This window comes from Hyla sarda, chromosome 4, assembly GCF_029499605.1.
Source record: "Hyla sarda isolate aHylSar1 chromosome 4, aHylSar1.hap1, whole genome shotgun sequence".
Classification (NCBI taxonomy): Eukaryota; Metazoa; Chordata; class Amphibia; order Anura; family Hylidae; genus Hyla; species Hyla sarda.
Window position 1 is genome coordinate 183,926,884 of NC_079192.1, and position 26,587 is coordinate 183,953,470.

Sequence of the window (26,587 nt, forward strand, 5' to 3'; positions counted from 1 at the left end):
TCAGCACACCAGTATTATAATGCATAATAAGACAATCCTTTATTAAATACATATAAACCACTATAAACAACCACATACAGATAATAGGGAGAAAAAAAGGATTAAAATCAATTAAAAATATGGGCCACACAGTAGAGCCCAAGCACAACTATAGGGAGGGAGCCATGAACCCCCCCTCACCTAAGAATTGGCACCCGTCCCTCTCAATAAGATGTGAGCACACTCCATCCAGATACCATAAACAATAGATTTTATGTATACATATGCAGAGGAAGGGAAAGAAAATAATACAGCAAATGCTAACAATAACTGTAACTCCAATAATGGATCCCTATATACTTGAAAAAGTTTACAGATGGTCGGAAGCAAGCGTCCCAGACTGGATGGAGGGATAAGAAGATGGTATGAAGAAATGTGGGGATGGGGCCACAGGAGACCACACGCGTTCTGTCACGCCTAAGGCGACTACCTTGCAGATGTGATCCGCGCCATGTTCGTCATCCTCGTGTGTCAAGAGAGGGCACACACACACCACTCAGCACTCCAGACTGCATTTCCTGATTTTGGACTTCTGCCAGGCCAGCAGGTCTGTGCAAGAGATAGGGGAAAATGTGCTCTGGACAAATAGGGAGACACTTAGTGGCAGCTTTTTTAAATACAAATAAAGCATAGAAAACTTTTTTTTTCCTAAACAGAGTACATTAGAAAGATTTCTTGTTTACCAAGAAGTTTCAATGACGGTGCCCATTTAACCTGTTGGGGATGAAGGGTGTATGCATACGCCCTTGCGTCCTGGTACTTAAGGACGGAGGGCATATCCATACGCCCGTCCTGGGACCGGGGTGACTGCAAATATCAATCAGCAGGCACCCCGCGCAAGTGCCTAGGGGGGGGGTCATCAGACCAAACCCCCCCCCCCCCATGTCAGCAATTGGCGCAAATCGCAAGTGAATTCACACTTGCGATTTGCGCCGACTCCGGGTCTATGGTGACCCGGAATATAAGGGGGATCGCGGTTGTCTAAGACACCCACGATCCCCCTGAAGGGATAGGAGTGAGGTGGCAGGGGTGCTACCCCTCCTATCCCTGCTTTTGGTGGTCTAGACGTGACCAACAATAGCAGATCGGGGGGGGGGGGGGTTTACTTTTGTTTTCCCCATCCTGCCCACCCACAATAGGCGGGGCAGAATGGGGAAACCGAAGAGGCCCGGCGCCGAAGATCCACTTACCCGTCTGGAGGCAGCGGAGCGACGGTGATCAGCGGGCGGCAGAAGAGGACGGCTCCCTGGATCCGACGGAAGCCGGTAAGTTGCCTAGCAACATCTGGGGGGGTTACAGTCTGAGACCATTATACAGTGGTCTCTAACCTGTAGCCCTCCAGATGTTGCAAAACTACAACTCCCAGCATGCCCAGACAGCTGTTTGCTGTTTGGGCATGCTGGAATATGTAGTTTTGCAACAGCTGGAGGACTGCAGTTTGAGACCACTATACAGTGATCTCTAAACTGTTTCCCTCCAGATCTTGCAAAACTACAACTCCTAGCATGCCCAAACAGCTCTTTGCTGTCTGGACATGCTGGGATTTGTAGTTTTGCAACATCTGGAGAATCACAGTTTGGAGATCACTGGGCAGTGGTCTAAATTGTAGCCCTCCAGATGTTGCAAAACTGCAAATCCCAGCATGCCCAAACAGCCGTCTCGGCATGCTGGGAGTTGTAGTTGCGTACCTCCAGCTATTGCATAACTACATCTCCCAGCATGCCCTTCGGCATCAGTACATGCTGGGAGTTATAGTTTTGCAACAGCTGGAGGCACACTGGTTGGAAAATACTGAGTTAGGTAACAGAATCTAACTGAAGGTTTTCCAACCAGTGTGCCTCCAGCTGTTGCAAAAGTACAACTCCTCAGTCAGCACATGGTGGGAGTTGTAGTTTTGAAACAGCTGGAAGTTTGCAACCCCCCCCCCAGTAAACGTACAGGGTACAGTCACACGGGCAGTTTACAGTAAGTTTCCTGCTATACATGCCCCCCAAAAACCACTTCTGCAAAACTCTCCAAAATCCCATTGTTGCTCCTTCCCTTCTGAGCCCTCTACTGCGCCGCCGAACACTTGACATACACATGTGAGGTATCTCCTTAATCGAAAGAAATTGGGTTACAAATTTTGGGGAGCTTTTTCTCCTATAACCACTTGTAAAATTAAAAAACTGGGTCTACAAGAACATGCGAGTGTAAAAAGTGACGATTTTCTCTACTAGACACAGCCATGATATTGCCCTACTTAAAGCTAAAGCAGATGACCTCGTAAATCGTCTGCGCCGTAATAATGTGTGCATAGTGGCACTGTCTGAAAAATGTGAGGGACGCTCTCCGACGGAATATATGAAAACATGGCTTAAGGATGTATTTGGGGCAGATAAACTGACTCCTCTATTTGCGGTGGAAAGATCTCACCGTGTTCCTACGAGGCCGCTTCCCCCTGGTGGCCCACCCCGCTCTATGCTGGTGAAACTTCTTCATTACCGGGACAGGGATCTGATACTTAGGCTGGCAAGGGAACAACAACCAGTGACTGTGGACAATCACGTCATCTCTTTCTTCCCTGATTTCTCGGCGGAGGTGCAAAAGAAGCGTGCCTCCTTCTTGGATGTCAAAAAGAGACTGCGGGCCTTGGATGTACAATATTCCATGCTGTATCCTGCCAGGTTGAGGGTGGCTGCCTTGGGTACCACCCACTTTTTTGAAGGAGTGGATGCTGCAGTGAGGTGGTTGGATTCTCATGAGTCCCAGCTGCGCCAGAGGGCCCGTGGAGGCTCCCCGGGACTGGACCCGGACTGAACTGTTCCTCTCTGTGCTCATGCTGATATTGTCATGTTGATATTTGCGATTTCCTGAAGTTGTTGACTCCTGTAATTCTTTGCATATTGTGGCTTAGGTTACCGTGTGAGACATGTTGGGCATTACTGTTAGCGGCTCCTTTTGATTAATCTCTATTCTGTTCTTAGTTCCATGTGTGGGGCCTCAGTGTTGCCTTCATGTCTGACTGGTCTCCTCTCCTATTTTTTCTTTGAGGGGCGGGGGGGGGGGGGGGGGGGTTGGATTCTGGAGGGGATGGCGCACTAATGCTTTCTATATGAGATATCTATACCTTGTTTTAGTTTCTGGAGTTGTACGAATGCATACTTGCCTGTGTTCGGTTGGCCGATTGTATGCCTGCTGTATGCTCTCACTATACTGACTTTCTCCTGAAGTGTTTCCTTGGTACGACTGACTATGAGTGGTGTGGGTATACTAGCGCCCCTGAGTGCCGAGTGACGCGGCGACTTGTGTGGTTGTATTTGTACCTTGTTTTGGGGTGTTTGTTTAAGTTTTCCGTCTCTTCTTGGGTTGCTATGTGTACTATTTGTAGGTTTCCTGGGAATGTACGGGTGGGCTCCCCTGATTTCAGTGTTGTTATAATAGCCATTTTCTGCTCCGTTATCCCTGATGGCGGTCTTTAATTTTATAGGATGGAATGTTAGGGGGTTGGGAGATGTGGCGAAACGCTATGCAATATTTAACTCGGTGAGACAGTTTCACCCTGCCATACTCTGCCTCACTGAAACTCATCTGACGGCTGAAACCACCTCGGCCCTTCATAGGGCATGGGTCGGTCACTCTTACCATTCTACCTTTTCCTCCCATGCTAGAGGGGTTAGTCTGCTGGTCCACAAATCTATTCCGTTTAAGGCTGTCTCCTCTAGCGTTGACCCGGATGGTAGATTTGTGTGTGTATTGTGTGAGGTGTCTCATCAACTGCTTATTATAGTTGGTGTATATATCCCTCCTCCCTATAGTGGTGATGTAGTACGGCATATCCTAACAATAGTATCTGGATTCCCGGTGGCCCCTGTGTGTAGTGATTTTAATCAGGTCTTGGATGCTTCTAAAGATAAGTTTTGGGGCACTCAGGCCCCTCCCCCTTCTAGGCCTACTGGTCTTGCCAAGCTGTTGACCGAAATAGACCTATTCGATCTTTGGCGCCTCCGTAATCCCAGTGTTAGACAGTTCTCCTGTTACTCGGCCACGCATGGCACTTTATCTAGGATAGACATGGCGGTTGGGGATGGGGCCATGGCTGGACTAGTTGGTGAAATTACATATCTGGCCAGGGGGTTATCGGATCACTTCCCGATCTGTTTACGACTTGATTTATCGGGGGGGAGCTGGTGGGGTGCGCCCTCTGTGGAGACTGAACCCGTTCTGGTTACATTTGCTGACTACTACTGAACTAGTTGGTGCGGAACTCAGGGACTTCCTTGCCCTTAATGACGGTTCGGCTTCGGTCTCCATGGTTTGGGACTCTCTAAAGGCATTCCTCCGTGGTCTGTTTATTCGGGACATAAGTGTCCACAAGTCCTTCACCAGAGAGAGGGCAAAAGTTGACACTATTGGTGACAGAAGCTGAAGCTAGATATGTTTTGCACCCTACCCCTGGATCGAGGGAAGAGTGGCTGAGGGTGCAGGATGATTATACTAAATACTTAGAGGAGACGGCCGAACATAAGAGGTTTTTTAGTAAGCAGCGCTACTTTGAGTGTGGTGAGGGAACGGGCAAACTGTTGGCTTCTATTGCTCGGGCTCAGCAGGGGGTTGCATATATTGGCTGTTTGAGGGATGATCGGGGGAGTGAGGTCACGGAGGAGGAGGAGGAGATCTTAGGTGTGATGGTAGACTTTTATAAGGAGGCTTACTCTACTAAGACTTCTTGTACTGGGGAGGCCTTGGGGGGCGTATGTGAGCAGGGCATCACTTCCTTCCCTTTTTCCGGAGCAGAGGGATGAGCTGGACTCGCCCATCTCTCTGGAGGAATTGGAACTGGCTCTGAAAGATGCTGGTAATGAAAAGGCCCCGGGCCCAGATGGGCTTCCGAGTGAGGTATGCAAAAAATTCTCAGGGATCCTCCTGCCCCAGCTGTTGCGAGTGGTCGAGTCGGCGGCTTTGGAGGGCGCTTTGCCTCGATCCATGATGGAGGCCATCGTAGTACTTATACCTAAACCGGGCAAGGACCCTTTATGTGCTGGTTTTTACAGACCGATCTCATTACTGTGTGCTGATGTTAAGTTGCTGGCCCGGGTACTCGCTAACAGACTGGTTAATGTTGTATTATCTCTAGTTCATGGGGACCAGACTGGCTTTATGCCAGGTAAATCTACGGTGGATAACATTAGGAGAGTGTATCTTAATTTACAGATGACACAAGAGGGTGCGGGGGCTAGATCGATTTTTTTCACTGGACGCTGCCAAGGCATTTGATAGCGTTGAATGGAACTATCTGTGGGGAGTGTTGGGGGCTATGGGGTTCGGACCCAGGTTTCTTTCTTATGTCAAACTCCTTTATCACTGCCCGACTGCCCGTATTCGGGTTAATGGACGGCTTTCCCCAGCATTTGAGTTGAGGAGAGGGACGCGGCAGGGGTGCCCCGTCGCCTTTACTCTTTGCATTGGCTATAGAACCACTGGCTTGCCTCCTGAGGTCCTCACCTGATATCATTGGATTCCGTTATGGCTCCCTTGATGAGAGAGTGGCACTTTACGCACATGATATGTTGCTATTTTTGGGTGATACCACTAGGTCTCTGACCCCTGCCATGTCTATCATTACCGAGTTTGGTACCTACTCCGGCCTGCTTATTAATTGGGAGAAGTCGGTATTGATGCCCCTGGATCCCTTGCCCCGTATCCCTCAGATAGCCCTCTCCAATATTCAGGTGGTTAAGAAATTTAAATACTTAGGTATTATCATCACACCCTTTTTACACGATTTTATACCCCGGAATCTGACGCCCCTGCTGGACAAGAGTTCTCAGAAGGTAGCTGTCGGGTGTAAATTACCAATCTCAGTGATTGGCCGGACTAATCTAACAAAAATGGTGCTCATGCCGCAGTTATTATATGTGCTGCAGAACTCGCCAGTGTGGATAGCCATGACTTACTTTTATAGGATACAACGGCTTTTCAGACAGTTGGTGTGGGGTGGGGGGGGGGGGGGCGGGGGGCGACTGCCAGGATAAAACTTGAGACACTACAAAGGGGAAAAACTTCCGGTGGGCTAGCGTTACCTAATCCCTGGTTGTATTTCCTTGCCTCACAGATACATCAGATTAGAGGGTGGGCGAAGATATCTCTCCTGGGTCCTACGGGTCGGTTGTTTATGGCCAGACATGGAGGGAGGGTGCCATTGCATATTCTGGAGATTGGAGCCTTGACCAGACCTCTGGATTCCCCTCCCACTACCCAACTCCTTTGCAAGCTTTGGGGCCACGCGCGTAAATTACTGGGTCTTATAAGTTTCATATCGTGTACACCGCTGTGGCGTAACCCGGGCTTGCCAGTTTTCTACTCTTTCGTGGATGCTGGTTATTGGGAAAGGAAGGGACTGTGTGAAGTGGGGCAGTTGGCTGTACAGGGGGTAGTCCGATCTTTTGAGGACTTGCAGAAGGAGTTTGCTTTACCGCGCTCCTCGTTTTATCGGTACCTGCAACTCCGTCACGTGTACGAAACTCAAAATCGTCTGCGGCTGATGGAGGTGCAAACTAACAGGGTCCTAGACTCGGTTATTGTGAAACGGGAATCTGCTGGAGTTATTTCTTGGCTGTACGGTGAGCTATTGAGTTTTTATTATGAACGGTTCCCTTTGACGGTCCGACAAGTGGGAGAGAGACCTTGGTGGGCTGAGTGACGAGGAATGGTGTATAGTCTTGTCGCTTACCCCGTTGTTGTCTCTGTCGGAGGCTAACAGGCTGTCACAGCTGTTCTTTCTGTATAGGGTGTATAAGACCCCTCTGTTCTTATATAAGGTTGGTGTTCGGTCCGACTCTGCCTGCCCTAGGTGTGGGGAGCTGGAGGCTCACTTGCTTCACATGATGTGGGAGTGCCCCGTTTTAGATGCTTATTGGGCTGATGTGTTACGCCTTGTCAGGGATGTTTATGGGGTTACTCTGCTTAGAGAACCTAAGGTATGCTTACTTGGTCTTATTGGATGTGATAGGGAACCTTCCATGAGAGAGGTGGGGATCTTACGTGTGCTGTACCAAGCCAGGAAACTCATTGCGCAGTACTGGATTAGACCGGCTCCTCCGGGTGTAGCTGATCTTATTAACAGAATATGGCAGATAGTACGCTTGGAAAAAGGGATATATATTAAATGTAACGTTGAACGGAAATTTGATAATATTTGGGGACCCTGGGTACACCATTTTGACCCCCTGAGGACTGGTTCGTAATTGCTTGTTAACCCTCGGCCTGTGTTTATCTTGGGATTGGCTTATGGTCTGGGGACTCTCTGTATGTGACTTCACTCTCTTCCTCGTCTGCCCTTTTCTTTCTCTCCTCTTCTGGTGGCTGTGTTGGATTGCCTGGGGGTGCTGCATGCTAGAGTCGTGTGTGCTGGGATTGGGGGAGTCTCCCTATTGGAATATGAGTATATTAAAACCTATAGTTTACTGCTTGTGTATGTTCCTGCTCCTGTAGAGGGAAGTGACGGATTGTTTGTATGTACGGTGGGTGGGGGGGGGGGGGTTTATTGTTGGGGAAATATTGTTGTATGTTTAAAAATGATTAAACTATTAATAAAAATATCTGATTTAAAAAAAAAAAGTGACGATTTTTAATTTTCTCCTTCACTTTGCTGCTATTCCTGTGAAACACCTAAAGGGTTAACAAACTTACTGAATGCCATTTTGGATACTTTGAGGGGTGCAGTTTTTATAATGGTTTCATTTGTGGGGTATTTCTTATTTGAAGGCTCTTCAAATCCACTTCAAAACTGAACTGGAAAATTCCGAAAAATTACGATTTTGAAAATTTTGTGAAAAATTGGAAAATTGTTGCTGAACTTTGAAGCCCTCTGATGTCTTCCAAAAGGAAAAACTAGTCAACTTTATGATGCAAGCATAAAGTAGACATATTGTATTTGTGAATCAATATATAATTTATTTGGAATGTCTATTTTTCTTACAAGCAGAGAGCTTCAAAGTTAGAAAAATGCTAAATTTTTGAATTTTTCACCAAGAAATGATGCAAGTATCGACGATAATTTACCACTACCATAAAGTAGAATATGTCACGAAAAAACAATCTCTGAATCAAATTTATAAGTAAAAGCATCCCAGAGTTATTAATGCTTAAAGTGACAGTGGTCAGATTAGCAAAAAATGCTCCCATCCTTAGGGTCATAATGGGCTCTGTCCCCAAGGGGTTAAAGACAGGATGAAGTAGACATCATATTAGGCATTCCTGTGCAGAAGGCTGCTACCTTGTTAGAAAGGATATCCAAAATCCCAGGGCTAAGCATGCTTTTACTATAGCTGTGTTAAAAAAAAAAAAAAAAAAATACCCCTAAGGAAAGCACTCACGATTCCTTGTACTACTTCATCATCTGGTATTTTTTTATTTTCTTACTTTCTGGTATGAAGAACATCGAGAATTAACAGCTTTTCGTAGCCACGGTATCTCGAAGTACAAAAGAAAGTCAGGATCTGATGCGCGATGTTTCGGGGTCCACACCCTTACTCATGCGTACTAGATCCTTCACACCGATCTCCATATGTCTATCCTTGTCCTGGAAAATCTAAGACGTTTGTCTAAATCTGGATTCGAACAAGATTTCATTCGAACAAGATTTCTGGATTTCACTCAAGTAATTCGGAGACCTTTGAAATTTCTGTTAAAAAAAAAAATAGAAGAGAAGTGGAATAAAGTGAAAAACTTTCCTGCTAATATGACAACACCGGGAAATAAAGCCTTGAATAAGCTGCAGAATGACTCCTCCCTTGTCATAAAAAGAGCGGACAAGGGAGGAGCCATTGTGCTTATGGATAGGAATATGTAATTGGAGGAAGCTTATAAACAACCAAGTGATGATAAAGTATTTAACAGTTAAAGGCAGATTCTACAGTAGCTTTGAAAAAAGAAATTGATATTTTCCTTTTGCAGAACTTGCATATTGAAATATCTAAACGTATGTGTACTAGTCGTGCAGATCTAGAGTTCCAGTGTTTTGCCTACTGGCCAAGGTCCACAAGGATTGTGATCGGCCCGTGGGTCGCCCGATCGTTTCTGGGTCAGGTTACCTGTTGGAGCCACTCGCGATCCTTGTGGGCAGCTTCTTGCAACCAGAAGTGAAAAAATTACCTAGATGCCTTCGGGATACTAGTCAGTTTTTATATGAACTTAATCAGATTAGTGTGGTTGGTGTACGATTTCTGTGCACTTTGGATGTACAGAGTTCGTACACTAACATTGACCAGTCAGAAGAAATGAGGAGTGTAGGACAGTGGCGTCTCCAGCATTCATATTTAGGGGGGGCACATGGGGGGCCAGTGACAAAAGTGGGGGGGCAATTTTAAAACGTGTGTATGTGTATATATACATACACACACATATACACACACACACACCATGCAGAACATGTTTAATTTACCTTACCTTATCACAATACAGACCCATGAATCATCACCACTTACCATAAAACAGACCCCATAATCAGACCCCAGAATCAGATCCCTGCATAATAGACCCCATCCCCCTGCATAATACAGACCCCAGTCGTGTTGCGCAATAATATACATACAGTTACATTAACTGACTCTTTTATGGTCGGCGTCATCCTCTTTCCTTCTGTTCTCCATCTGGCTCAGACCGTCATGACGACTTCTTCCAGCCAAAACCCATCACTGCAGCATCTGCAAGACAAACATCTTAGTTTCTGCATTTTTTCCAGTGCCCTCCCCAGAAGTGCAGAATTCAGTGGAGTTTATTCCATTCCAAACAGTGTTACAGAGCAAGCAACGTTTCAGCGACCTGTCTTCACCTTTGCCAAGCACTAGAAGCGACGAATCGTAGCCTGCTCTGTAACTCTGTTTAGAATGGAATAAACTCCACTGAACTGTACTTTATACTTTGGTGTGCTGAGATTGTCCTTGGATATAGGTGGCTAGCTAGGTTGGTAGGAAGCCAATTAGGTAGATAGGTAGCGATGTAGATATGGAGGTTCATAGGTAGGTAGCAAGGTAGGTAGCCAGGTAGGTAAGTGGGTAGCTATGTATGTAGGTAGGTAGCTGGGTAGCTAGCTAGCTAGGTAATTAGGTTGCTATGTAGGTAAGTAGCTATGTAGGTAAGTAACCAGGAGGCTAAGTAGGTGGGTAGGTAGCCAGTAATAAGGTTGGAAGCCAGATAGGGAAGTAGCCAGGCAGGTAATTAGGTAGGTTTCAAGGTAGGGAAATAGCCAGGCAGGTAACTAGGTAGGTTGCCAGGTAGGGAAGTAGCCAATCAGGTAATTGGGTAGGTAGCCAGGTAGGGAAGTAGCTAGTGCTCCTTCACATCATCACCCCCTCTCACCTACACCCCCCCTCACCTCCTCCACATCATCACCCCCCTCTCCTCCTCCACATCATCACCCCCCCCTCTCCTCCTCCACATCATCACCCCCCTCTCACCTGCACATCATCACCCCCCTCTCCTCCTCCACATCATCACCCCCCTCTCCTCCTCCACATTATCGCCCCCCTCTCACCTACACATCATCACCCCCCTCTCCTCCTCCACATTATCGCCCCCCTCTCACCTACACATCATCGCCCCCCTCTCCTCCTCCACATCATCGCCCCCCTCTCCTCCTCCACATCATCACCCCCCTCTCACCTGTACACAACCCCCCTCACCTCCTCCACATCATCGCCCCCCTCTCCTCCTCCACTTCATCATCCCCCTCTCACCTGCACATCATCACCCCCCTCACCTCCTCCACATCATCAACCCCCTCTCACCTGCACCCCCCCCTCACCTCCTCCACATCATCACCCCCCTCTCACCTGCACAGACCCCCTCACCTCCTCCACATCATCACCCCCCTCACCTCCTCCACATCATCACCCCCCTCACCTCCTCCACATCATCACCCCCCTCTCCTCCTCCACATCATCACCCCCCTCACCTCCTCCACATCATCGACCCCCCCCCCTCACCTCCTCCACATCATCGACCCCCCCCTCACCTCCTCCACATCATCGACCCCCCCCCTCACCTCCTCCACATCATCGACCCCCCCCCTCACCTCCTCCACATCATCGACCCCCCCCCCTCACCTCCTCCACATCATCGACCCCCCCCCCCTCACCTCCTCCACATCATCGACCCCCCCCCCCTCACCTCCTCCACATCATCGACCCCCCCCCCCTCACCTCCTCCACATCATCGACCCCCCCCCCTCACCTCCTCCACATCATCGACCCCCCCCCCTCACCTCCTCCACATCATCGACCCCCCCCTCACCTCCTCCACATCATCGACCCCCCCCCTCACCTCCTCCACATCATCGACCCCCCCCCTCACCTCCTCCACATCATCGACCCCCCCCCCTCACCTCCTCCACATCATCGACCCCCCCCCCTCACCTCCTCCACATCATCGACCCCCCTCTCCTCCTCCACATTATCGCCCCCCTCTCACCTACACATCATCGCCCCCCTCTCCTCCTCCACATCATCGCCCCCCTCTCCTCCTCCACATCATCACCCCCCTCTCACCTGTACACAACCCCCCTCACCTCCTCCACATCATCGCCCCCCTCTCCTCCTCCACTTCATCATCCCCCTCTCACCTGCACATCATCACCCCCCTCACCTCCTCCACATCATCAACCCCCTCTCACCTGCACCCCCCCTCACCTCCTCCACATCATCACCCCCCTCTCACCTGCACAGACCCCCTCACCTCCTCCACATCATCACCCCCCTCACCTCCTCCACATCATCACCCCCCTCACCTCCTCCACATCATCACCCCCCTCACCTCCTCCACATCATCACCCCCCTCTCCTCCTCCACATCATCACCCCCCTCTCCTCCACATCATCACCCCCCTCACCTCCTCCACATCATCACCCCCCTCACCTCCTCCACATCATCACCCCCCTCACCTCCTCCACATCATCACCCCCCTCACCTCCTCCACATCATCACCCCCCTCACCTCCTCCACATCATCAACCCCCTCTCACCTGCACAGACCCCCTCACCTCCTCCACATCATCACCCCCCTCTCCTCCTCCACATCATCACCCCCCTCTCCTCCTCCACATCATCACCCCCCTCTCCTCCTCCACATCATCACCCCCCTCTCCTCCTCCACATCATCACCCCCCTCTCCTCCTCCACATCATCACCCCCCTCACCTCCTCCACATCATCACCCCCCTCACCTCCTCCACATCATCACCCCCCTCACCTCCTCCACATCATCAACCCCCCCCCCTCACCTCCTCCACATCATCACCCCCCCCCTCACCTCCTCCACATCATCACCCCCTCCCCCCTCACCTCCTCCACATCATCACCCCCCTCACCTCCTCCACATCATCGACCCCCCCCCCCCCTCACCTCCTCCACATCATCGACCCCCCCCCCTCACCTCCTCCACATCATCGACCCCCCCCTCACCTCCTCCACATCATCGACCCCCCCCCCCCCTCACCTCCTCCACATCATCGACCCCCTCACCTCCTCCACATCATCGACCCCCCCCCCTCACCTCCTCCACATCATCGACCCCCCCCCCCCTCACCTCCTCCACATCATCGACCCCCCCCCTCCCCCCTCACCTCCTCCACATCATCGACCCCCCCCCCTCCCCCCCTCCCCCCCTCCACATCATCGACCCCCCCCCTCACCTCCTCCACATCATCGACCCCCCCCCCTCACCTCCTCCACATCATCGACCCCCCCCCTCACCTCCTCCACATCATCGACCCCCCCCCCCCCCTCACCTCCTCCACATCATCGACCCCCCCCCCCCTCACCTCCTCCACATCATCGACCCCCCCCCCCCTCACCTCCTCCACATCATCGACCCCCCACCTCCACATCATCGACCCCCCCCCCTCACCTCCTCCACATCATCGACCCCCCCCCTCACCTCCTCCACATCATCGACCCCCCCCCCCCCTCACCTCCTCCACATCATCGACCCCCCCCCCCCCTCACCTCCTCCACATCATCGACCCCCCCCCCCCTCACCTCCTCCACATCATCGACCCCCCACCTCCACATCATCGACCCCCCCCCCTCACCTCCTCCACATCATCGACCCCCCCCCTCACCTCCTCCACATCATCGACCCCCCCCCCCCTCACCTCCTCCACATCATCGACCCCCCACCTCCACATCATCGACCCCCCCCCCTCACCTCCTCCACATCATCGACCCCCCCCCCTCACCTCCTCCACATCATCCACCCCCCCCCTCACCTCCTCCACATCATCCACCCCCCCCCTCACCTCCTCCACATCATCCACCCCCCCCCTCACCTCCTCCACATCATCCACCCCCCCTCTCCTCCTCCACATCATCACCCCCCTCACCATCACCCCCCCCCCCACCTCCTCCACATCATCACCCCCCTCACCATCACCCCCCCCACCTCCTCCACATCATCCACCCCCCCCCCCACCTCCTCCACATCATCCACCCCCCCCCCCACCTTCTCCACATCATCCACCCCCCCCCCACATCATCCACCCCCCCCCCACATCATCCACCCCCCCCACCCCTCCTCCACATCATCCACCCCCCCCCCACCCCTCCTCCACATCATCCACCCCCCCCCCACCCCTCCTCCACATCATCCACCCCCCCTCACCATCACCCCCTCTCCTCCTCCACATCATCAACCCCCCCACCACATCATCAACCTCCTCCACATCATCAACCCCCTCCACATCATCAACCCCACCCCACCTCTCCTCCACATCATCAATCAACCCCACCCCACCTCACCTCCACATCATCAACCCCACCCCACCTCACCCCCCCATGATGATTAAAAAATTAAAAATAAACCTTTTACTCACCTATACGCAGGCTCTCCTCAGCAGCACAGGGGGCTGCGTTCTTCTCCCGCTATAGTGCAGGCGCCGATGACGTCATCGGCGCCTGCACTGCGTGGGGGCAGAGTTCACAGGTCTCCTCTCAGTGAAGCGCCAGGTCCTGCGGCTCACACTGAGAGGAGGCTTAGCTGTGTGCACACAGCTGAAAGCGGCGCTGGCTCGCCTGGGGATCCGGGACAAGTGTCCTGGATCCCCATTAGCGGAGTGAGCACCTCTCCGCCCGGAGCCCCGCGTGCCATGAGTGGTTGCCGACCCGACTATTTTAAATTGGGGGGACACAAGGGGGGGCATGGCCTGATCTAGGGGGGGGGGGGGGGTGGGGGGGGCATGGCCCCCTCTGGACCCCCCCCCCCCCCCCCTTAGCGACGCCACTGGTGTAGGAGAACTTTAGTGTAGAAATGCAAAACTTACTAATGAAATGATTGCTTTTTTGATGGCATTGTTGGATTTTGTTTTAACAAAGAAATTATTTTCAGTTTGGTCAGGAAGATTTCCTACAAATAGGATGGGGTTTCCCATCGCACCTAGTCTAGCAAATTTATAGCATTGTTTGAAGATGATGTCATCTTCTACCCCGGAGGCATGAACTTGTCACTCACCTGGCTCCGCTATGTGGAGGGGGCTCCCAAAAAGTAAATTAATTTGTGCTAAAAGAATATCAAGTACACAAACTGAATATGAAAAATCAAAGGAACAGACTACAAAGAAATTTACTGACAGAGGATACAATAAAAAAAAAGGTGGTAGAAGCAGGTAAGGAGGTAATGACATTAGAGAGAAATTAATTGATTAAAAATAAACCAAAAGGGAAACGCTAGAACAATCGCATGATAGACACACTTCTTTGATAAAACGAGTGGTGAACAAACATTGGGGGATATTAAACTCTGATACTAAATATGGAAATCTTTTCCGTAAACCCCCCACTTTTTGTTCATACAAAAGAAAAGACAACAGGAGACAGATTAGTAAGAGGAGATATAGCCATAAAAAGAAAAGCGAACAGCAATTCTAAGCGGCAGCTAGGAAAGGTACATTTGCATGGTTTTCATGCATGCAATGCAAAGGTATAGAAGGGGAAAATATCCATCACCCCAAGAAAGGACATGCTATTTAAGTGAAAGGATATTTCAGGTTTACAAGGGAAAATGCAATATACCTACTAAAATGTCCATGCGGTATGGGATATGTAGGACAGACAACCAGTACTCACAGTAAAATCTTTCTCGTAGTTCTCATTGGGGAACACCTTACTCATGGGTATATGCTCTTGCCACTAGGAGGCGCTGACACTAGGAAAAAAAAGTTGGCTCCTCCCTGGCAGGATATACCCGCCCACCTACAGTGAGGAAATCCGTTTTGTCACAAAGCAGTAGGAGAAGCCAACAAGAAATCCGTCTGAAGGACCCTAGAAAGGAACCCCGGAGAGACAACCCAAGGACCGAAAGAACAGTCCGGAAAAAAGAAATGGGTGGGTGCGGTGTCCTCCAATGAGAGCTACGAGAGAGATTTTACGGTGAGTACAAAAATCTTTCCTCTCGGGCTCTTCATTGGGGGACACCTTACTCATGGTACGTACCAAAGCAGTCCCCTAGGGTCGGAAAAATACAACCACCAGAGAGAAGGAATCAGTCCAAAGACTGAACCCACAGGGCCCGTGGACGAGCCCCCAGGCCGGAGACAAACTAAAGCAGGAAATGGAGCTCCCGGAAGATCGCCCGTCCAGGAAGATGGACTAGGACCCCAAGGAAAAGGCCGACCACTGGGGGGACCAGACAAGGAAATGAATATGTCAGGGTCACCTGGAAAACGAAAACCCCTGAAGAATAAGGAAAAACACGTCCGCGAAAAAAGGCTCCGGATGACCACTTACAGGTAAAAACATGAAGAAGAGAAGGCGTGCAGTAGAGAAAAAGCCACCCCGGCCGATGGGCTAGCAGTGGAATCTGGGCCGAAACAGAACACATGCCCAAGATCGGAGCCAGTACCAAGGTTCAACTGAAAGCTGCCTGAAAGAAAGGCACGCCACAGCATCCAAGGACAGAGTCTAAGCCAAGGACAAACAGTTCATAGACCCAGTGGTCCTAGCGGACCCAAGCAAGACTTGGGTGTCAGTGCAGAACAACTGACAGACAAAAAAAAAGGGAATGAAGAACTAACTCTTCCATGGAGATTGCACAAATTCCTCCAACAGAGGAGAGAGTCAGGGCTGCATGAGCAGCAGTAGACAACCAAAAAGGTGGAAGAGAGCCAGGCTGCAAAGGTGGCCGGCAAGCCCACAAGCCTAGACAACAAAAAAAACTATTGAATGCCCTCGGTAAAAGACAAGGGCCCAGCCGATATCCCACCTAAAGAGGGGGAACAACGAGACTGCATTAGCCTGGTGGCAGAAAACACTCAACAGCATAGTCCCTCTAGAGGAGGGGAAAACAAGGGTGATCAAAGTCTGCGAAGAAAACACCAGTAAAGACCCATGTCAAGCACCCCCGATCCCCACACCCTGTGGAAAAGGGAAATGGCCAGGCACAGCAGCAAAAGGGAAATGCTGCCCCACGGCCATGGAACAAGGGCTGGGTGGGCAGAGCCCCCAGACCTTGGAGGCAGCCCCACGGCGTCTAGATCGGCAACCAGGAGACCCCAGACGGATCGGAAGCCTGTACACTGGAGCAGGGCAAAAAACACATACGTGCTGATAGCCAAACCAGATGAAGAAAAAGAAAAAAGAGTAGGTGCCCAAGGCACATGGACAGGAAAAAAAACGTGAAAAAAGATACCTGTAGGCATAGGGAGAGACTAAACTGACAGTCGCCCCACAGGCCCCATGTCAGAACAGAAGTGGTGAATCGCCACAGGACCGCGGAAGCAAAATATCAGGAGAACCTGAGGCTTACCCCGCCGAACAGAATGAAAGGTGGGTTCCACACCTACCGAGCTGCCCTTGTATAAGGAGGGACACAGACATGGGGACCTCATGATAGTAGTGGAGTACCAAGACTGCCACACAAAAAAAAAGTGCAGACATCCAATGAAGAAGGTATGTGGTGCAGGAAACCTGCAGAAACAGAGTGACTTACAAGTAGAAAGGGTGACAAGAACCCACAGATACACACACTGCGGAACTGCACCTGGAAAAGGACAGCGGACTACAGCCGCAGCATCGACAGTAATAAGGACGGTAACAGGTGGATTAGAAAAACATGACATGCGGTGTGGACCCACATGCAGACCCCTGTCTGGCTCACTGGTATGGGTCCATAGGAGATAATGGGACACCCCTTGGACACCACACAGGAGTGAGGTACCTTAATTCCATCCGCAGCTTCGCCAGCCATGCAATGGGTGCCAGTAGGTTTAGGAAACCATGCAGAGAACTACTGGTATGGGTCCATAGTAGACAAGGAGTCGGTCCGTCTGTACCTTGCACCGTAGAGAGGTACCAGAAATCCAACCATGGATATGTCAGCCGTGTGACAGGGTGAGGCGGTTGCATGGAACCATGTAGACAACAGTCTGGCTTACTGGCAAGGGTCCATAGTAGGCAAGGAGTCGGTCCGTCTGCACCTTGCACAGTGGAGAGGTACCAGAACTCCAACCGCAGTAATCAGCTGTGTGACGTGAGAGGCGGTTACAGGAAACCATGCAGACAACTGTCCGGCTCACTGGTATGGGTCCATAGTAGACAGCGAGTCATTCCGTCGGTACCTCGCACCGCAGTGGGGTACTGGGACTCCAGCCGCAGATATATCAGCCGTTTGATATAGGACAGGCGCTGTAGGCAACCATGCAGAGCCCTGTCCGACTTACTGGCATGGGTCCGAAGTAGATAACGGGACACTCCGGACACCTGACACAGCAGAGAGGTACCGGAATTCCAGCTGCAGATACATCAACCGTTTGATGCATGACAAGTGGTGTAGGCAACCATGCAGACCACTGTATGACTTACAGGTATTTGCCCCTAGGAGACAACGGGACACTCCATCGGACGCCTCACACAGTAGTGAGGTACCGGGCTCTAGCCGCAGAAATGTCAACCCTGAGATGCGGCAGTGAAAAAAAAATGCAGACTACAGTGTGGTTCACTGGTAAGGGTCCATAGTATGCTATGGAGCACACCCTCGGGCACCTCACACCAGCAGTGGGGTATCGAATGCGAGTCGCGGTAGGGGCAGACATGAACTGAGTAACAGGTGAGACTACTGTCTGGCAGAATAAGATCACGTGAACTCCATGCCCACACAAGAGAATTCCCCTGCGGACCATGCGCTGGAACAGGGGATCCGTTTCACCAGCCGCGTATGCCATAGCCTGTGGAGAAGGGAATGCCAAGAAAAGCACCCCTAAGATGGATTGTTAGCAGACCTGACAGATGAGGAATCGTAAAAGAAACCTGAGCGTCTGCAGGAACACAATAGAACTTGCTCATTGTATGGCTCTCAGTGGATGAAGGGAACCCATTGCTGGAATATGACCCCCGGTTCCAAGGGAACTTGAATCCCTGGAAAAAAAAACGTCACGGCAGTGTTCATATGCTCCAAGACAGGGAGCAACAATATCGGATTAGAATAGACCAGGCCGGCTAAGGCTGCAATAAAAAATAAAACTGCAATACCAGTATTGAGTAGTATAAAGTATAGTATAAACACCCTCAAATGGTCTGAGAGACCAAGAATTACATACAAACTTTTTTTTTTTTTTTTTTTAACAAGAACTAAAATATGCTAAAAGAGGGGAACATTGGGCAGGGTACCCTGCAAGTGCTGCCTGCAGAGCTATATCGGCAGCCAGCAGCCCCTGGAGGGGCGACAGCTGACAGCAGTGCACTATAAGAGGCTGCTAAGCCGCTGCTCTGGCAGAGGGGAATAACTGGCCGGACCTCAGCTCTCGCCGAGCTGCTTTAGCCCGCGCCGAACCCCGGCAACGGGGAAAGGGGGCGCAGCTTCGCATCAGTGTGGACGGCCCTTAGCAGCATGCAGGCCGGAGAGGAAGGAGCTGCCTAAATCTCCCGACTCGCGCGTTGGTTGTTGGCGAGGAGGGGTTAACGGGTCATTCCCATTCCAATGCACCGTGCCCCTAGTTCGCTTGTGGGGGATTAGGCAGCGCCATACTCCTGTCGCCCCATGCTAGAAAAAATAAAAAAGGAGAGAAAAACTAAACTTTTAGTCTGAAACTAGGAAAATAACACTAGCTAAAACTGATTTCCTCACTGTAGGTGGGCGGGTATATCCTGCCAGGGAGGAGACGACTTTTTTCCCTAGTGTCAGCACCTCCTAGTGGCAAGAGCATATACTCATGAGTAAGGTGTCCCCCAATGAAGAGCGACCGAGAAAACAAGAATTCTGAGCACATAAATCTGCTATACGAAAAACTTTAGAAACAAAAATATTTAGTGCACAAGAGAATAAATTTGAAGAAACATCAGTTGCCAGGATTTTTTTTTAGAAAAGGGTCATTGTGTAAATGAATTAAGATGACAAGTAATTGAACAAATACAGCAAGGTGTGAATGAGGAGATTAGAGATGAGCGAACTTACAGTAAATTCGATTCGTCACGAACTTCTCAGCTCTGCAGTTGATGACATTTCCTGCATAAATTAGTTCAGCTTTCCGGTGCTCCGCTGGGCTGGAAAAGGTGGATACAGTCCTAGGAAAGAGTCTCCTAGGACTGTATCCACCTTTTCCAGCCCACGGGAGCACCGGAAAGCTGAACTAATTTATGCAGGAAAAGTCATCAACTGCCGAGCTGAGAAGTTCGTGACGAATCGAATTTACTGTAAGTTCGCTCATCTCTAGAGGAGATCAATAAAAAAAACTTATTACAGAAGGAAGTAGTTTGGATAACAGAACTTGAAACTTTACAGCCTTCCGGATTGAATGAGATATGTAAATTTTAGATAAGTTTTGCAATGTATATAAATAATTCAATATGTATGCTATGTAAATTTATAAGAAATTCATGTATTTTTTAAAATGTATCTCACTAAATTGAACAAGGATGTGTCAGGATAGACATATGGAGATCGGTGTGAAGGATCTAGTACGAATGAGTAAGGGGGTGGACCCTGAAACATCGTGTCTCAGATCCTGACTTGAACTTGGAGATACTGTAGCTACAAAATAGCTGTAAGCAGTGTTAATTCTCTATGTTCTTCATACCAGAAAGTAAGAAAATAAAAAAATACCAGATGGTGAAGAAGTACAAGGAATCGTGAGTGCTTTACTTTGTGTTTGCAAAAATACCCCTGCTATAGTAAAAGCATGCTTAGCCCTGGGATTTTGAACTATGCAGTGATTGGGAGCAACAAGTGGAGCTCCAAATGCACTAACTTTTTTGCAGAAAGGCTATCCAGCCTATAGCACTTGTTGAAGGTACAGTGTAATCCTCACGTGGTGGTTTAACAGATTTAATCTAGGGAAACCTGACAGTTTAGCCCAAAAGCTGGGGTAAAGCTTGTGTCTTAATTCCTTCTAAGAGGGACTGTCCTGAAGACAAAAAGTTATTCAGCACAGTGTATTTGATCTCAACCGTAAAGCTTTGGGTGCCATTTTTCCTTTGTTGGCCCCGAAACTGAAAAATTATTCTAAAATTTTCAAGGTCTCAGATCTATCAAAGTACAGTAAATAAGGACAGACTTTCTAATATCTAAAGAGTGCACCCTCTCTTGAGCTTCTCCTTGGGGATCATCAAAAAAAGGTTCATAATAAAGACATTCTGATTAACCCCTTAAGGACCCGGGCTTTTTCCGTTTTTTCATTTTCAATTTTTCCTCCTTAACTTTAAAAAATCATAACTCTTTAAAATTGTCACCTAAAATTCTATATGATGGCTTACTTTTTGCGTCACTAATTCTACTTTGTAATGACATTAGTCATTTTACCCAAAAATCTACGGTGAAATGGGAAAAAAAATCAATGTGCGACAAAATTGATGAAAAAACACTATTTTGTAAGTTTTGGGGGCTTCCGTTTTTAGGCAGTACATTTTTCGGCAAAAATGACACCTTATCTTTATTCTGTAGGTCTATACGGTTAAAATGATACCCTACTTATATAGGTTTGATTTTGTATCACTTCCGAAAAAAATCATGAATACATGAAGGGAAATTTATACGTTTAAAATGGTCATCTTCTGACCCCTATAACTTTTTTATTTTTCTGTGTTCAGGGCGCTATGAGGGCTCATTTTTTGAAGTTTTTAGCGGTACAATTTTTGTTCTGGTCAGACTTTTTTATCACTTTTTATTCATTGAACATGCAGTTTAAAAAGCAGTATATTTATATAATTCGGACATTTCCGCACGTGGCGATACCACATTTTTATTTTTATTTACAATGTTTTTTTTTATTCTTGGAAATGACGGGTGATTCAAACTTTTATTACGGGAAGGGAAAATTCAAAGGGTTAATGATTTTTTTACACTTTTCTTATGCAATATATAGCTCCTATAGGGGGCTATAACATTGCATTAACTGATCTTTAACACTGATTGATTCATCTCCATAGGAATGGATCAATCAGTGTTTTCAGCGATTGATTGCTCAAGCCTGGATCTCAGGCTTGAAGCATTCATTCGGTGATCGGACAGCGCAGGAGAAGGTAAGAAGACCTTTTCCTGTGCTACAGCTGTTCGGGATGCCGCGGCGATCCCAAACAGCTCCCTGAGCCAGCCGGGCACTTTCACTTTCGTTTTTAGCCACGCGGCTCAGCTTTGAGCGCGCGGCTAAAGGATTAATAGCGCGTGGCTCCGCGATCGGTGCCGCAAGCTATTAGCGGCGGGTCCCGGCTTCACTATGACGTTGGGCCCGCCGCGATATGATGCGGGATCGCCATGTGACCCCGCATTATATCGCAGGACCGGGTCATGGGTCCTTAACCTCTTCAGGACATAGGGCGTATGGATGCGCCCTGCATCCCGAGTCCTTAAGGACCGAGGGCGTATCCATACGCCCGTGGGAATTCCGGCCCCCACCGCTAGCCGGTTGGGGACCGGAGCCGGATGCCTGCTGAAATCGTTCAGCAGGCATCCCGGCATATCGCCCAGGGGAGTCATTATGCCCCCCCATGTCGGCGATCGCCGCAGATCGCTGGACAATTCAGTCCAGCAATCTGCGGCGATTCCGGGTCAATCGGGTCTCCAGTGACCCGATTACCCGGAATTACTGGCTGTTGGGGGCCGTCTCTGACGGCCCCGAACAGCCAGAGCCTGCAGGGGTGAGGTGGCACTGGTGCCACCTCACGATCGCCCTGATTCGTCGGCCGGATTACCGGCCGACCAATCAGGGCGCCTGCTGCGGGTGTCACTCCCGCACCCGCTCCGCCCCTCTTCTGGAGGACGTGAGCGGGTGCGGGACGTGCACCCCGGGTGCTGGGGACCCCGATCCCCGGCGTTAATGTTGGGATCGGGGCCCCAGGAGCAGCGGCGGGACTGACCTGCAGCGTCTGGATCGTTGGAGGTGAGTGACAGCCTCCTGCTGTTGCTTAGCAACAGCTCCCAGCATGCAAAAAGGGCATGCTGGGAGCTGTAGTTATGCAACAGCAGGAGGCAGACCACCACAACTCCCAGCATTCCCTTATGGGCATGCGGGGACTTATGGTTTTGCAACAGCTGGAGGCACATTCTTTCTATGGAAAAGTGTACCTTCAGCTGTTGTATAACTACAACTCCCAGCTTGCACAAACAGCTAAAGTGCATGCTGGGAGTTGTAGTGGTGCATCTGCTGGTTGCATAACTACAACTCCCAGCATGCCCGTTGGCTGTCGGTGACTGCTGAGAGTTGTAGTTTTGCAACAGCTGAAGGCACACTGGTTGTGAAACTCAGAGTTTTTTTTTTACCTAACTCAGTGTTTCACGACCGGTGTGCCTCCAGCTGTTGCAAACTACAACTCTCAGCAGTCACCTTACACCATGCACCGTACATGCTGGGAGTTGTAGTTTTGCAACAGCTGGAGGCACACTGGTTGTGAAACACTGAGTTAGGTCACAAACTCAGTGATACATAACCAGTGTGCCTACAGTTGTTGCAAAACTACAACTCTCAGCAGTCACCGACAGCCAACGGGCATGCTGGGAGTTGTAGTTATGCAACAGCTGGATGTCCCCCCCAATGTGAACGTACAGGGTACACTCACATGGGCGGAGGATTACAGTAAGTATCTGGCTGCAAGTTTGAGCTGCCGCAAACTTTCTGCTGCAGCTCAAACTGCCAGCGAGAAACTACTGTGAACCCCCGTCCGTGTGACTGTACCCTAAAAACACTACACTACACTAACACAAAAAATAAAATAAAAAGTAAAAAACACTACATATACACATAACCCTACACAGCCCCCCTCCCCTCCCCAATAAAAATGACAAACGTCTGGTACGCCACTGTTTCCAAAACGGAGCCTCCAGCTGTTGCAAAACAACTCCCAGTATTGTCGGACAGCCGTTGACTGTCTACAAGGCATGCTGGGAGTTTTGCAACAGCTGGAGGCACCCTGTTTGGGAATCACTGGCGTAGAATACCCCTATGTCCACCCCTATGCAAGTCCCTAATTTAGGCCTCAAATGCGCATGGCGCTCTCACATTGGAGCCCTGTCGTATTTCAAGGCAACAGTTTAGGGCCACATATGGGGTATCGCCGTACTCGGGAGAAATTGTGTTACAAATTTTGGGGGGTATTTTCTGCTTTTACCCTTTTTAAAAATGTAAAATTTTTGGGAAAACAAGCATTTTAGGTAAAAAAAAAAATTTTTTTTTACATATGCAAAAGTCGTGAAACACCTGTGGGGTATAAAGGTTCACTTAACCCCTTGTTACGTTCCCCGAGGGGTCTAGTTTCCCAAAATGATATGCCATGTGGGTTTTTTTTTTGCTGTCCTGGCACCATAGCGGCTTCCTAAATGCGGCATGCCCCCAGAGCAAAATTTGCTTTCAAAAAGCCAAATGTGACTCCTTCTCTTCCGAGACCTGTAGTGCGCCAGCAGAGCACTTTTCACCCCCATATGGGGTGTTTTCTGAATCGGGAGAAATTGGGTTTTCAAATTTTTAGGGGTATTTTCTGCTTTTTTAAAAATTAAAAATTTTTGGGAAAACAAGCATTTTAGGTAAAAATTCTATTTTTTTTTTTACATTTGCAAAAGTCGTGAAACACCTGTGGGGTATTAAGGTTCACTTTATCCCATGTTACATTCCCCGAGGGGTCTAGTTTCCAAAATGGTATGCCATGTGGTTTTTTTTTTTGCTGTTCTGGCACATAAGGGCTTCCTAAAGGTGACATGCCCCCCAAAAACCATTTCAGAAAAACGTACTCTCCAAAATCCCCTTGTCGCTCCTTCCCTTCTGAGCCCTCTACTGCGCCCCGCCGAACAATTTACATAGACATATGAGGTATGTGCTTACTCGAGAGAAATTGGGCTACAAATACAAGTAAAAATTTTGTCCTTTTACCCCTTGTAAAAATTCTAAAATTGGGTCTACAAGAACATGTAAGTGTAAAAAATGAAGATTGTGAATTTTCTCCTTCACTTTGCTGCTATTCGTGTGAAACACCTAAAGGGTTAAAACGCTGACTGAATGTCATTTTGAATACTTTGGGGGTGCAGTTTTTATAATGGGGTCATTTATGGGGTATTTCTAATATGAAGACCCTTCAAATCCACTTCAAACCTGAACTGGTCCCTGATAAATACTGAGTTTGAAAATTTTGTGAAAAATCGGAAATTGCTGCTGACCGTTGAAGCCCTCTGGTGTCTTCCAAAAGTAAAAACACGTCAATTTTATGATGCAAACATAAAGTAGACATATTGTATATGTGAACCAAATAAAAATGTATTCGTAATATCCATTTTCCTTACAAGCAGAGAGCTTCAAAGTTAGAAAAATGCTAAATTTTCGAATTTTTCATCAAATTTACGGATTTTTCACCAAGAAAGGATGCAAGTGTCGACAAAAATTTACCACTATGTTAAAGTAGAATATGTCACGAAAAAACAATCTCGGAATCAGAATGATAACTAAAAGCATTCCAGAGTTATTAATGTTTAAATTGACAGTGGTCAGATGTGCAAAAAACGCTCCAGTCCTTAAGGGCCAAAATGGGCTCCGTCCTGAAGGGGTTTAAAGGGGGTACTTCCAGTGAAAAACTTAAAAAGTTAAACAGATTTGTAAATTACTTCTATTGAAAAAATCTTAATTCTTCGTACTTATTAGCTGCTGAATACTACAGTGGAAATTATTTTCCGTTTGAAACACAGAGCTGTCTGCTGACATCATGAGCACAGTGCTCTCTGCTGACATCTCTGTCCATTTTAGGTACTGTCCAGAGTAAAAGGAAATCCCCCATAGCAAACATATGCTGTTCTGGACAGTTCCTAAAATGGACAGAGAGATGTCAGCAGAGAGCACTATGCTCATGATGTCAGCAGACAGCTGTGTGTTTCAAAAAGAAAAGAATTTCCGCTGTAGTATTCAGCAGCTAATAAGTACAGGAAGGATTCATATTTTTTTAATAGAAGTAATTTACAAATCTGTTTAACTTTCTGGCACTAGTTGATTAAAAAAAAAAAAAAAAGTTTTTCACCGGAGTACCCCTTTAAGGACTCAGCCCATTTGGGCCTTAACCTCTCTGGCGGTTATGATTCTGTCTGGAAATTTGTACCAAAAGCGGTACAATTTTTTTTACTGAATTTCACATCTCCCTCCGCCCATTTCACATCTCCCGTCACATTCCCCCCTCTCCCTTGTCAAATCCCTCGTCACATTCTCCCCCCTCCTTGTCACATTCTCCCCCCTCCCTTGTCACATTCTCCCCCCTCCCTTGTCACATTCTTCCCCCTGTCACATTCCCCCCCCTTTGTCACATTCCCCCCCTGTCACATTCCCCCCCTTGTCACATTCTCCCCCCTGTCACATCCCCCCCCCCCCCTGTCACATTCCCCCCCTTGTCACATTCCCCCCTTGTCACATCCCCCCCCCGTCACATTCCCCCCTTGTCACATTCCCCCCCCCTGACACATTCCCCCCCTTGTCACATTCCCCCCCTTGTCACATTCCCCACCCCTTGTCACATTTCCCCCCCTTGTCACATTACCCCCCCTTGTCACATTACCCCCCCCTTGTCACATTCCCCCCCCCTTGTCACATTCCCCCCCTTGTCACATTCCCCCCCCCGTCACATTCCCCCCCCTTGTCACATCCCCCCCCCCTGTCACATTCCCCCCTCTGTCACATTCCCCCCCCCCCCCCTTGTTACATTCCCCCCTCTGTCACCTTCTTGTCCTGCAGCAAATACACTAGGTTTGCCGGCAGATTTCAAACCTAGTGTATTTCCTGCAGAACAAGTCCTTTCCCCTTCAGCCAATCACAGGCTTTACACCACTGCGGCCTGTGATTGGCTGAAAAGTGAAAAGGTCCTAGAAGATGAATAGTGAAGAGAGGACACCCCGGACCGCACGGAGGGGAACGGCATCTGCAGGGACCGGGATTAGGTGAGCAAAAGTTTTTTTTTATTTTACTACTTCTTCCTTTTACACTTAGCTCAGTGTTTTTCTAACAGGGGGCCTCCAGCTGTTGTGAAACTACTACTCCCAGCATGCCCGGACAGCCTTTGGCTGTTCGGGCATGCTGAGAGTTGTAGTTTTTGCAACAGCTGGAGGCCCCCTGGTAGGGAAACACTGACT

The 26,587-nt window shown here is 49.1% G+C and overlaps 1 protein-coding gene across 1 annotated transcript in view; it reads right to left on the reverse strand.

Annotated features, from left to right (window-relative positions):
- PPP6R2 (protein phosphatase 6 regulatory subunit 2) overlaps positions 1-26,587 on the reverse strand; it is a 298,731-nt gene that overhangs the window by 1,934 nt on the left and 270,210 nt on the right. The window contains exon 30 of the mRNA XM_056573053.1: positions 8,443-8,704. The gene's annotated coding sequence lies outside the window, so the exon portion shown is untranslated. The remainder of the gene's footprint in view (positions 1-8,442; positions 8,705-26,587) is intronic.